The sequence below is a fragment of the Nicotiana tabacum genome, chromosome 23 (assembly GCF_000715075.1).
Source record: "Nicotiana tabacum cultivar K326 chromosome 23, ASM71507v2, whole genome shotgun sequence".
Lineage (NCBI taxonomy): Eukaryota > Viridiplantae > Streptophyta > Magnoliopsida > Solanales > Solanaceae > Nicotiana > Nicotiana tabacum.
The window spans coordinates 53,191,665-53,203,257 of NC_134102.1; the positions used below are offsets into that span (position 1 = coordinate 53,191,665).

The 11,593-nt window shown below is 40.2% G+C and overlaps 1 non-coding gene across 1 annotated transcript; it reads right to left on the minus strand.

Annotated features, from left to right (window-relative positions):
• Positions 1-1,869: 1,869 nt before the first annotated feature.
• On the minus strand, positions 1,870-1,976 carry LOC142177835 (small nucleolar RNA R71). Its single transcript, XR_012706382.1, has one exon. It is a non-coding gene; the product is annotated as a small nucleolar RNA R71 (small nucleolar RNA).
• Positions 1,977-11,593: the final 9,617 nt, after the last annotated feature.

Genomic DNA, 11,593 nt, shown 5'->3' on the forward strand with positions numbered 1-11,593 from the left:
CACTTGTTGTACAGATACTGGTATTGGTCATAGCAGTGCTTGAGCTGCGTCAGCTCGGATCATTTCACACGGAGACTCGATGTAGATTTGCTGGTGTCCGCAGACCTTGAACTCCCCTTCTATTTCCCATTTTTACTGTTTATCTCTTTCGAACAGTTGTATTTATTTCAGACTTTCTTTGTAGACTTCTAGTTGCTTGTGTACTCATGACTCCGGATTTCTGGGAGTAGATATTATCAATGGTTTATATTAGCACTATGTTAGACTTGAATTTTATTTCACGTTGAATATCATTATTGTGATTATAACTGTTAAAACTGGTTAATTATCTATTTCACGTCGGCTTGCCTAGCATGTGAATGTTACGCGCCATCACGGTCCTGAGGTTGGATTTCGGGTCGTGACAACAACTATACATGAAGCAAGGTAGGATGAATCTTACCAATAGCTAGAACCGAATTGAAATAATACTAATGCATCTCAATAACCAACCGAAACCATACCTATAATAACATCATCTAGTGCAACTGCTTTAGTCTAACCAAGAAAATCATAACAATGGGACTGGCCCCCCTCTAGAACAACCTCTACCTGCCTGACCTCCACCCCTAGCTGGCAGTGCAAGTATAGCAGCAACCAGAGTGGAAACCATAGCCTGAATACCCTATTGTGTCACACGCCCAAAGTCTGGGACAATCCCTCATAATATGTCTGGTATCCCCACACTCAAAGCAACCTCTCTGCTGATATGGCTGAGGAAGCTACCCCGAACGGGTACTCTAGGATCCATGGATATCTGAAGCACCACGTGAATCTTGAACTAACTGAACCGGCTGACCCACAAAACATCTACCATGATGCACCCTGCCTCCAAAATAGGGATCAACAGATCCTCCCAGTCCACTAGGCCTCTTAGCCTCCCTGTCCTCTCTCTCTACGCCCCGCATACGCTCCAACCTCCGAGTGATCTCTACAACCTGCGGAAATAGAGTATATGTCTTAAACTCTCAAGCCATGATGAACCTAAGACAATAAATAAGCCCTTCGATAAATCTACGGACTCGCTCTTTGACTGCAGGAACCAAGGTGGGTGCATGTCGGGAGAACTCGCTGAATCTGATGGCGTACTCTGACACTATTATAGTTCCCTAGCGCATCTTCTCGAACTCTATGTGCCACGTATCCCGAAGGGTATGGGGAAAAACTCTCTCAAAAATATCTCGGAAAAATGAGTCCAAGTGAGTGGTGTCGCATCAATTAGACTACCCTCCTCACAAGCCTGCCACCACTGATACGCTGCTCCTGACAGCTGAAATGTAGCATAAGCAATTTGCTCACCTCAATAATACACATGGTGCAGAGAATACTGTGGCACTTCTCTAGAAATTCCTGCACATCCTTGGTAGTTGTGCCACTGAAAGTAGGAGGGTCATACTTCTTGAACCTCTCAAGCCTCTTCTGTTCCTCCTCTGATGCCCCTGGCCTGACCTCAGGCTGACCCAAAATAGCAGGCTATACCGGCATAAAACCCGGATCATAACCAATGTGACCACAACTATCGTGAAGCCTGACATTGCTAGTCACTTTGAGCTGAAACAATACATAGTGTAGTTAATCCAGTCCACAGGGCAATTTGTGGGTCTATCTCTTGAAATTCCACAGAGGCACATATATAACTTTTTGAAGATTAAGGATACATAAAACAATCTGAATGTCTCCAAGGATTTTGTCAGACTAACCTTCTTTCCCTTTTATCTATTGGGGGAAGCAAAGGATTGGTTGCAGAAAGAGCCAGCAAACTCAATCAGCATGTGGGATGATCTAGTATGGAAATTTTTTATCACGTTTTTCCCCATCAAGAAAATAAAGTCACTGAGAAGCAAAATTCTAGGATTTCAACAAAAAGTTGGCGAGATTCTTCCCCAAGATTGGGAAAGATACAAGAAGCTACTCAGAGATTGTCCGCATCATTGTCAGACTGATAAAAATCTCTTCAAAAGTTGGCTCTACACGGAATCTAGATCTAAAAAAAGAGCTAAAGCTCAAAGCCCTACCTTTTTTTCCAGCCTCTGATATCGCAGGTGCGAGAGTGACCTTGCAAAAGCGACACTGCATGCACAAAACAAATGGCTTGCAGATGCGAGCATGCATCAATGCAAATGTCACAGAAACGAGATTCCCTTTGCAAGTGCAAACCATGCATTCGAAATAGTAGTCGCACAAATGCGAACCTCCCAGTTTTGAGACTTTTCGCAGATGCGAACCAATATCACATATCTGGCTCCACACCTTCACGATACCCACTGCAGATGTGATAAGCTACTGAACTCTCCTTAACCGAAAATGCAAGCAAGAATCTTATAGATGCATCCTCGCACCTGCGCGCCTAAATGTCGCAAATGCTACCATTGATGTGCCCCCCCTTCCTTGTTGATGCAAACTTACCCACGCAAGGGTGAGCTCGCACCTGCGCACCAACAATGCCAAGTCTTCCAAAATAGCCCGAAACAAATCCAAAACTAACTTGAGCCCCCTTGGGCCCTACACCAATATCCAAACAAGAATAATAACATCATACGAACTTTCTTGTTAGATTAGATCATCAAAATAACCTCTAAAATCAAGAATCAGGCATCAAAATCAAAGATTTCACAGTTCAAAATTTTAAATTATTCCACAGTAAGGGCCGAAATGGGATCGGGTCACGCTGGACCCCAACTAAATATGTATACAAGTCTAAAATCATCATGCGAACCTAATAAAATCGTCAAAATACCGATCCGAGGTTATTTACCAATATTGTTGATCGTGGTCAACTCAAATAACTTTTAAGTTTCAAAATTAAGTTTTCTATGAAAGATCATATTTAAACTTTCCAGAAATCAAAATTGACCATACATGCAGGTCATAAATAATTAATTAATTCTATGTAAGGTCTCATATCATGATATGAAAAGTTATAACTCAAAATGACCTATCGGGTCATTATATTCTTCACCTCAAAAAGAAATGTTGGTCCTCAAACGGACATAGAAATGTACCTGAATGGTAAAAAGATGAGGATATCTACCCCCATATTGGAATCAGAATCCTAATTAGGCTCCTCAATTGGTTGATCTCTCCAAAGCACATTCACAAAATAAATATCCTTGGATCTCAACTTTCGAACCCGCCAATCTAGAATAGTGTAACGACCCGTCCGGTCATTTTGAGTATTTTAGCCATGTTCCCCCCCATTTATTACTACTTCAATGCTCATTAGTTGTTATATGACTTGTCGGGGTAGTTGGTTTTGTTCCGGGAATATTTCGGAATGAATTGGGACACTTAGTCCCAAGGTTGAAAGCCTAAATTGAAAGAGTTGACCGGATATTGACTTGTGTGTAAACGGCTTCGGAATGGAGTTTTGATGGTTCCAATAGCTCAGTAGGGTGATTTTGGAATTAGGAGTATGTACAGATTTTTATTTGGAGGTACGCATATGATATTGGCTTGAATTGGCGAAAGTTTGAAGAATTAAAGTTTGGAGAGTTAAGAGGTTAGACCGAGAGTTGACTTTGTGGTTACCGGGTTTGAATTTTGGTTCTGGGAGTTGGAATAGGTCAGTTGTGTCATTTATTCCTTGTGTGCAAAATTTGGGGTCAATCAGAGTTGTTTTGATAGGTTTCAGCATCGATTGTAGAAGTTGGAAATTCATTAGTTTCAATAGGCTTGAATTGGGGTGTGATTCGTGTTTTTGATGGTTTTTTATGTGATTTGAGGCCTCGACTAAGTTCGTATCATATTTTAGGACTTGGTGGTACTTTTGATTGAGGTCCCAAGTGCCTCGGGTGGATTTCAAATGGTTAACGGATCGAAATTTGACTTAGGAGATATGCTGAAGTGCTTCAGGTCTGGTGTCATCGCACCTGCGGAAGAATTGGCCGCATGTGCGGAGCCGTAGAAGCGGCTAGGTGCGCACAGGTGTTAAAAGGGAGAAGGAAGCTGGGAAGCTTCTGCAGGTGTGGAGGAGAAATCCCCAGAAGCGAAAGCGCACCTGAGCAAGGTATTCCGCAAAAGCGGAGCTGGGCAGAACAGATGGTGATCGCAGAAGCGATAAGATTATCTGCATATGTGGTCCTGTAGGTGCGAAGAGGGGATCAGGTGCACTAGGTCGAGACTTTAGTGGACTTCGCAGAAGCGACGCTTTCTCCACAAAAGCGGGATCGCAGGTGCGACCCCTGGCTTCGCAGGTGCGAAATGCCTGGGCAGTGTATATATTAGAAGGGTTCCGAGATTTTATTCATTTTTGGACCTTGGGATCTCAGATTGAGACAATGTTTGAAGGGTATTTTGCTAGATATCAAGAGCTAAGCCACTTTTGATCATTTGTATTCATCAATACACCCATTGAACTTGCCACATAGATTATGTGTTCTTAAGGTTGGAATTTAGGGAATTTGGGACTAGGGATTGGAGAGTAATATTTGGGGATCTGAGTGGCGATTTGGGGTCGGATTTGGGTAATTTTGGTATGGTTGGACTCGTTATTGAATGGGTATTCAGATTTTGTAACTATTGTTAGATTCCGGGACGTGGGCCCAAGGATGACTTTTTGAGTTGTCTTTTTGACTTTTGTTAAAGAACTTAGCTTTATCATATGGAATTGATTCCTATAGCTTATGTTGATTGTATCGAGTTGTTTGTGGCTAGATTCGAGTCGTTCGGAGACCGATTCGCGAGGCAAGGGCTTGTTGGAGTAGATATTTGCATGGTTTGAGGTAAGTAGCACTTCTAAACTTGGTTTTGAGGGTACGAACCCTTGAAATACATTTTATGTGGTTGGTGTTGAGGTGATGCACATGCTAGGTGACGGTCGTGTGGGTGTGCACCATAGTAATTGTTACTCGGACGATTCCTCAAAATTGTGTAGTCGCTTAATCTTGCTATTATTCATGTTTACTCCATGTGTTAGATAATTTGAGCAGTGATTTATGTTAGAAATCATGTTTAGGCTATACACTGGTACTGCTGGGACCCACAGTGGTTGTTCTTTTGCTGTTGAGTTATTTGCTTAAATTGCAATCATGTACTCAGTCGCCTTCATTATTTGCATATCATATCTCAGTCACTGTTATCCTTTACTATTAAATCACATATCATTGTTTAGACTGATTGGCACGAGTGTTGTGAGCCCGAAAGACTGGAGAGACTGATGACTGAGTGAGGCCCAGGGCCTGTTTGTGAGTGATATTGATGGGATCGAGCTGCGTGCCGCAACAAGTATTATTGATTCATGATGGGACCGGGTTGCACGTCGTTGTAGGTATCATTGACTCATGATGGGATAGGGCTACGAGCCGCAACATGTTTTATTAGCGCTTGGGCAGGATCTGCCCCTCGGGAGTCTGACATACCAGTAGTGAGAGCATCTACCGTACAGTGTTGAGTGACTGAGTGTGATGAGTGAGAGTTGAGGCAGTCAGATTGAGTACTCTGAGAGTGGGAGTACGTGAGGTTATCATTGTGATGTATTACATGTGACATGCTCATTTGACATGTAGATATAGAGATGTGACATACCTCATATCAGTCATACTTGGCATATTTCATCTGTGTTGAGCCTAGACTGTTAAACTTGAAAGCATATGTACATTCCTGTATTGTGTACCATTTGATTATGAGTTTCTCTGTTATATTATTGCTATATTTCTTGTCATAATTGTATTTTTGTAATCTGGTTTGGACTGTACCTTTCTGAGCTCGCCACTACTTTAAGCCCAAGGTTAGTCTTGTTACTTATTGAGTACATTGGCTCGGTTGTACTCATACTACACACTGCACTTCATGTGCAAATCTAGGTACTTCTGTACACGGTGGTTGCTAGCTTTGGAGCTTTATCTGTTGGAGACTATTGAGGTAGATGCCTAGGCGCCCGCAGACCTTGAATCTCCTTCTTTCAGTTTATTTGTACTGTCCTATCTTTTTAGACAGTGTTTTAGTAGTCATACTATATTGTCATTTAGATGCTCATGTACTCAGTGACATCTTTTGTATTGAGTTGCGGTGTTTCCTTTTCAGTTATTATGAGATTTTTACTATTTAAGCTTGGTTCAGTATGTTTTAAATTAAGGATGCATGGTTATTTGTGAGTTGTCGGCTTGCCTAGTATTGCGATAGGCGCCATCACGACATGTGATATTTTGGGTCATGACAAATAGCTACCGGCTCTTCCTCATAAGTCAAATCCACATCAAGATGCACTATGCTAAAGTCCAAAACATGCGACTTATCTTCATGATACTTTCGAAGCGCCGAAACAGGAAATACCGGATGTACCTTCGCAAGGCTGGGAGGCAATACAAGCCTATAAGAAACCTCCCCAACTCTCTCTAAGAACTCAAATGGGCCAATAAACCTCGGGCTCAACTTGAATTTCTCTCCAAATCCCATCACACCCTTCATGGATGAATCTTTCAAAAGTACCTTCTCACCCTCCATATAAACCACATCACGTAGCTTCTTATCCGCATAACTCTTCTGCCTTCTTGTATGAAGGGGATCCTGAATTAACTTTACATTCTCCAAAGCATCATGAACCAAATTCGTACCCAACATACTAGCCTCAACGGGCTCAAACCAACTAACAGGAGAACGACAATGCATACTGTATAAAGCCTCGTATGGTACCATTTGAATGCTGGATTGGTAGCTATTGGTGTAGGAAAACTGCGCCAATGGTAGAAACTGGTCCCACTAGCCTTCAAATTAAGAACACAGGCCCTCAACATATCCTCAAGGATCTAGATAGTTCACTCGGACTAACCATCCATCCGCGGGTGAAATGGAGTGTTGATCCCCTCCTACGTTCCAAACTCACGCTAAACAGCCCTCCAAAAGTGTAAAGTGAACTACGTTCCATTATCTGAAATGATAGAAATAGGCACACCATGCAACTGAACAATCTCTCTGATGTAGATCTGAGCCAAATCTCTAATGTATAAGAAGTCAACACCGAAATGAAATGTGCGGACTTAGTCAATCTATCCACAATGACCCAAACAGCATCGAACTTCTTCAAACTTCGTGGTAATCCCACTGTAAAGTCCATGCGTCATGACTCAAAACCACCAACCGGTCGTGATGGCGCCTAACTCACCTACTAGTCACGCCAAAATAAGAAATACAGAACATAATAATAGAATTAATGGAAATAATAGAAATCCAAAGACAACTGACATAAATAACTGTGTCAATACATTAAATCTCCCAGATCTAGTAATACAGAGTCATGAGCTCTAAGATAGAAGTACAAGTCTACAAATACAATCAGCAACAAAACACCACAAGACTGCGATCGAAATGCAACTCTACCTCGTCTCTTGGCAACAATCAGGAAAAATACACCATGATTCACGGCTCGGTCCAACACCTGGATTTGCTCAATTAAGTGCAAAGTGTAGTATGAGTACAACTGACCCCATGTACTCAGCAAGTATCATAACTAACCTCGTCAAGGTAATAGAGGCAAGAATTATCAATGATACTCGCTAATAACCTACTCAGTTCATAAATCCATAAGTACACAACAATAATATCTCTGAATCATAGAAACATAGATAAAGCCACCTCGGTGCACAAGGGATAATGTGACATGCTCTGTTTCAGTTAACAATCCAGCATATAGAGAAAATATGCATAATGCGGCATGTATACATTCCTGATATAGCATATAGAGAAGATATGTGAATAAAACATGTATACATCCAAGGAAATTGCAAGTAGAGAAGAAATGCAATAACCAAATCAAACACTGGCTAGTTTTCCTCATACCGCGTGTGCACCATCAAGAGAGAAACATGAGAGAGTGACCCTAGGGGATGGATCCTTATCCACACATTGCACGGACAACTCACGTGCCATATATATAACCAACGCACAGACAACTCACGTTCTAACATAACTCAGATCCACACGGACCATTCACGTGCTATCAACCTAGTCCATATCACACAGAAAATCATATATAAGAATAGATGTACTTGAACAATGGATATCAAATTAAATACTCATGAATTGATACAAGTTACATGCTACAGTGTAGGCATCTACGAAGTGTACTACCATAGTTCAGATCAGGCGATTACGCCATGAGAATATAAATTAACATGTTGAACATGAGATCAACCAACAAATCATCTCTACATGATTCAATTAGCGCATAAAGGGAGTACAACATTAGAAACATGATAACATGAAGCTTAGCAATCAATTCAAGACATATAATAGCCTAATCACTACCTTGAGCCTGGATAATAACCGGTGTACGCACATGGACTCAATCCCCTCACATGTACGCCACCCATAGCGCGTAGCCAATGCCATTAACTCACCATAGCGCGTAGCCAACACCATTAACTCAGGAAACTAGTGCTTGAACCAACTTTAGGTAAGATACTTACCTCAAGCATGCCAAATCAATACTCTAAGAATCCCTTCCCACATGAATCAACCCCCAGACGGCTCGAATTTAGCCAAAATAACTTAATAACATCAATAAAACCCATAGGAAACAACTCAAATAATAAAGCTATGATCTTGATACAATTATACAAATCAACCCAAAAAGTCAACCCAGAGCTTGCACTCCGGAACCGGAAAAAACTCAAAAATCCCGAAAACCCATTCAAATACGATACCAAATATATGTGTTTTATCCAAATCCAACCTCAAATCGACCCCCAAATCACAACTTTTCATTCTCCAAGAACCATGACAAAAACCCCCAAATTCCACCTTTAGATTATCATAAACTAGGAGTAATAATCTTTAGGAAATCAATATCTAACATCATAATTGTAAGGCCCCATTAATATTTCCTAATGATTTAAGATTTTAAGATGCGCCAACAGTATTTGGGAATAACGTGTTTATGTATTAAAGGAGACTCATGGTATAGAACCATATTATTTTGAAATAAAAATATATATTTACGGTGTGTTGGAACATACTAAGGAGTTTTGTGAATGGCAAAAACTTGTGTGGAACAAGTTGGATACATTAAGTGGAAAGGATGTCCCAATTCGCACAACATCCTACATCAAACACATTCTGCTACCAAACTATAAACACTTATGAGGTGATCTACCTATTACATTAAAGCTCTTTAAGTCTAGTTTCCAACGCATCAAACCATTCATCATTTGGATATGTATACAGAAAGTCATGGCCATTTTACTGGACCTATGTTATATGCGCGGCCGTGCATATTCGGGAGTTTCTGCCTTGTGTGCGTGGATAGATGCGCGGCCACTTGCCCAGGTGCGCGGCCGCGCACGTAGGAGCCCATTAAATACCCCCAAGGCCGGGTAGAGAGAGGGGTTAAGTCATTTCCTTGAGTTAGGGCTTGCATATCAAGGGAAATCCGTCCAACACTTCCCTCCCATGAACCAAGATAATGTTTTTGGAGTATTTTGAGTTGATTACTACTCCTAAACACCTATATTAACTAGGATTAATCTTGAAGATCCATAGAATTCCATTCAAATTCCCAAATTGGTCAAGAACCCTATAAGTTGGGATTTTCAAGAGTCTCACTACAAGAGGTATGTCTACCATCTCTAACTAATCTATGGTAATTATTTATGTATGAAATATGTGTTATAACTTAGGGTATTGTGATTGGAAGCCATACATTCCTAATTTAAATACATAACCATTGTAGATATTGAAAGGTGATTATTTGATGGAATTTTGTTGGTTGGGTGTGGATGGATGGCCATGTATGTGATGTTTGAAGTTAAGAATTGTTTAAGAATGATGGTGAGATAAATTGTTGGTAAATCGTAGTAGTTGGATGAACTAATTCTATGGTTAAGCGATGTAGAGATTCATGCCTACTAGGTATTTGATAAAATTCCTAAACGGCCTAAACTATGGAATTTGTTGCTAATATTGGTGAGATTGTGTTGCATTGTTGTAGATTAAAGTTGTTTAGTGTGGTGCAACGTCGTAGTATTATTAAGGGGCGAATTCCAGGTATGTTGGCTAAACTACTCTTTTAGAAATAAATTCCATGATGTTCCCGTAAGTTTCAAGTATTGTTGGCTCAAGTTCCTAATTCCCATGTTCCGAGTTGTTCCTAATAAATTCGATTATCCCGAGTAAGCAAAGTGTCGAAAGATGTATGTATTCAAAATGTGTTCCGAATGTTCCTATCACATTATGTTATCTTTCGGGAATGTGTTCAAAAATGATATGTGTATTAAAATGTTATGGCTTTGAGTCGTGTTTCAAATTAAAGTTAGTATGCCAACTTGTGTGAGAAAAACTCGATATTCTTAAGACTCTTAATAGCTCATATGTGTACTTGAAGTCTTGATTGGAAATGCCTTGTTGTTGATAATCTATAAAGATCCTCGAAAGTGAAAGAAGTGAGTTGAAGATATAAAGTGTGGCCAATGTGCCAAGAATGAAAGTTATACTTGTGGCTAGAGGTGTCAATGAAATGAGATGATGTGAGAAAGATTATGAAATGAGCCTTGATTTAATTGTTCCAAAATTACTTCAAAAGTAGATTTTTTCTAGCTTATGTCCTCAAGTCATGTCTCAATATGGCTGTTTTAACTAATGCTATGCATTGTGAGTATTTTCAATGTTTTTTGCATTCTTACATATTCGTGAGTGGAAATTGTGTATTGACATTTTTGGGGAAAGGCATTGCAAGAATAAATGGTGTGTTACTTGTTTATGATTTTAACTTGCGCATCGATTGCAAATCCTTTTACTCCATTTCTTGGAAAGAATCTATTGTGCTTAAATACTTCATTTCTAATGAACTTAAAGTTGTGATTTCCGGAATATTATATATGTTGATATTATGATGATTATCCATGAAAGGAAAGTATGGAATATGAAATACAGCCATTGTGCCATGAATGAAGAATCATATGTATGGCCAATAGAGCCGATGAAATAATGATGTTGTAAGAGGATGAAAATGCCAATGAGGCTATAAATGGTGTGAAAGGTTATTAGGTAAATGCATTTGTATTGTTGTTTCCTTTGTATGCAAATCATAAATGTTTTTGGGAGTATCGATAGTCACCGAGGAAGGGTAGGTTGAAATAACTTAACCCTGAAACTACACGTCAGTGTGTAGGAGTGGATTGTGATCATTCCCCTTATTTGGGATGAGATTGATGTGATAAAATTGTTCCTATTATTTGGGATGAGATTGATGTGATTACATTATTCCCCTTAATTTGGATGAGATAATTGATAGAAAAGGATGATGTCGATCCACACAACATTGTGGTGAGATGGCCTAGCCGATCGGGTCGTGATCATACGCCATGCCGCACACATGGTGGTGATTGTGCTGGAAATTATAATTGAAATTGTGATTGTGGTTTATGTTTCAGATGAGACGGCCTAGCCGATCGGGTCATGATCCGGCTCCGTGCTAAAAGTACGGTGGTATTGGTATTGTGAACGGTGGTATTGTGAACAGTGGTATATCGGTGCTAAATAATATTATCTTTGTATTTTGGACATTGTTATGTTTTAGCAGGACGTTTGGATATGGTTGATTGTGACTTGCTGTTTCTATGGT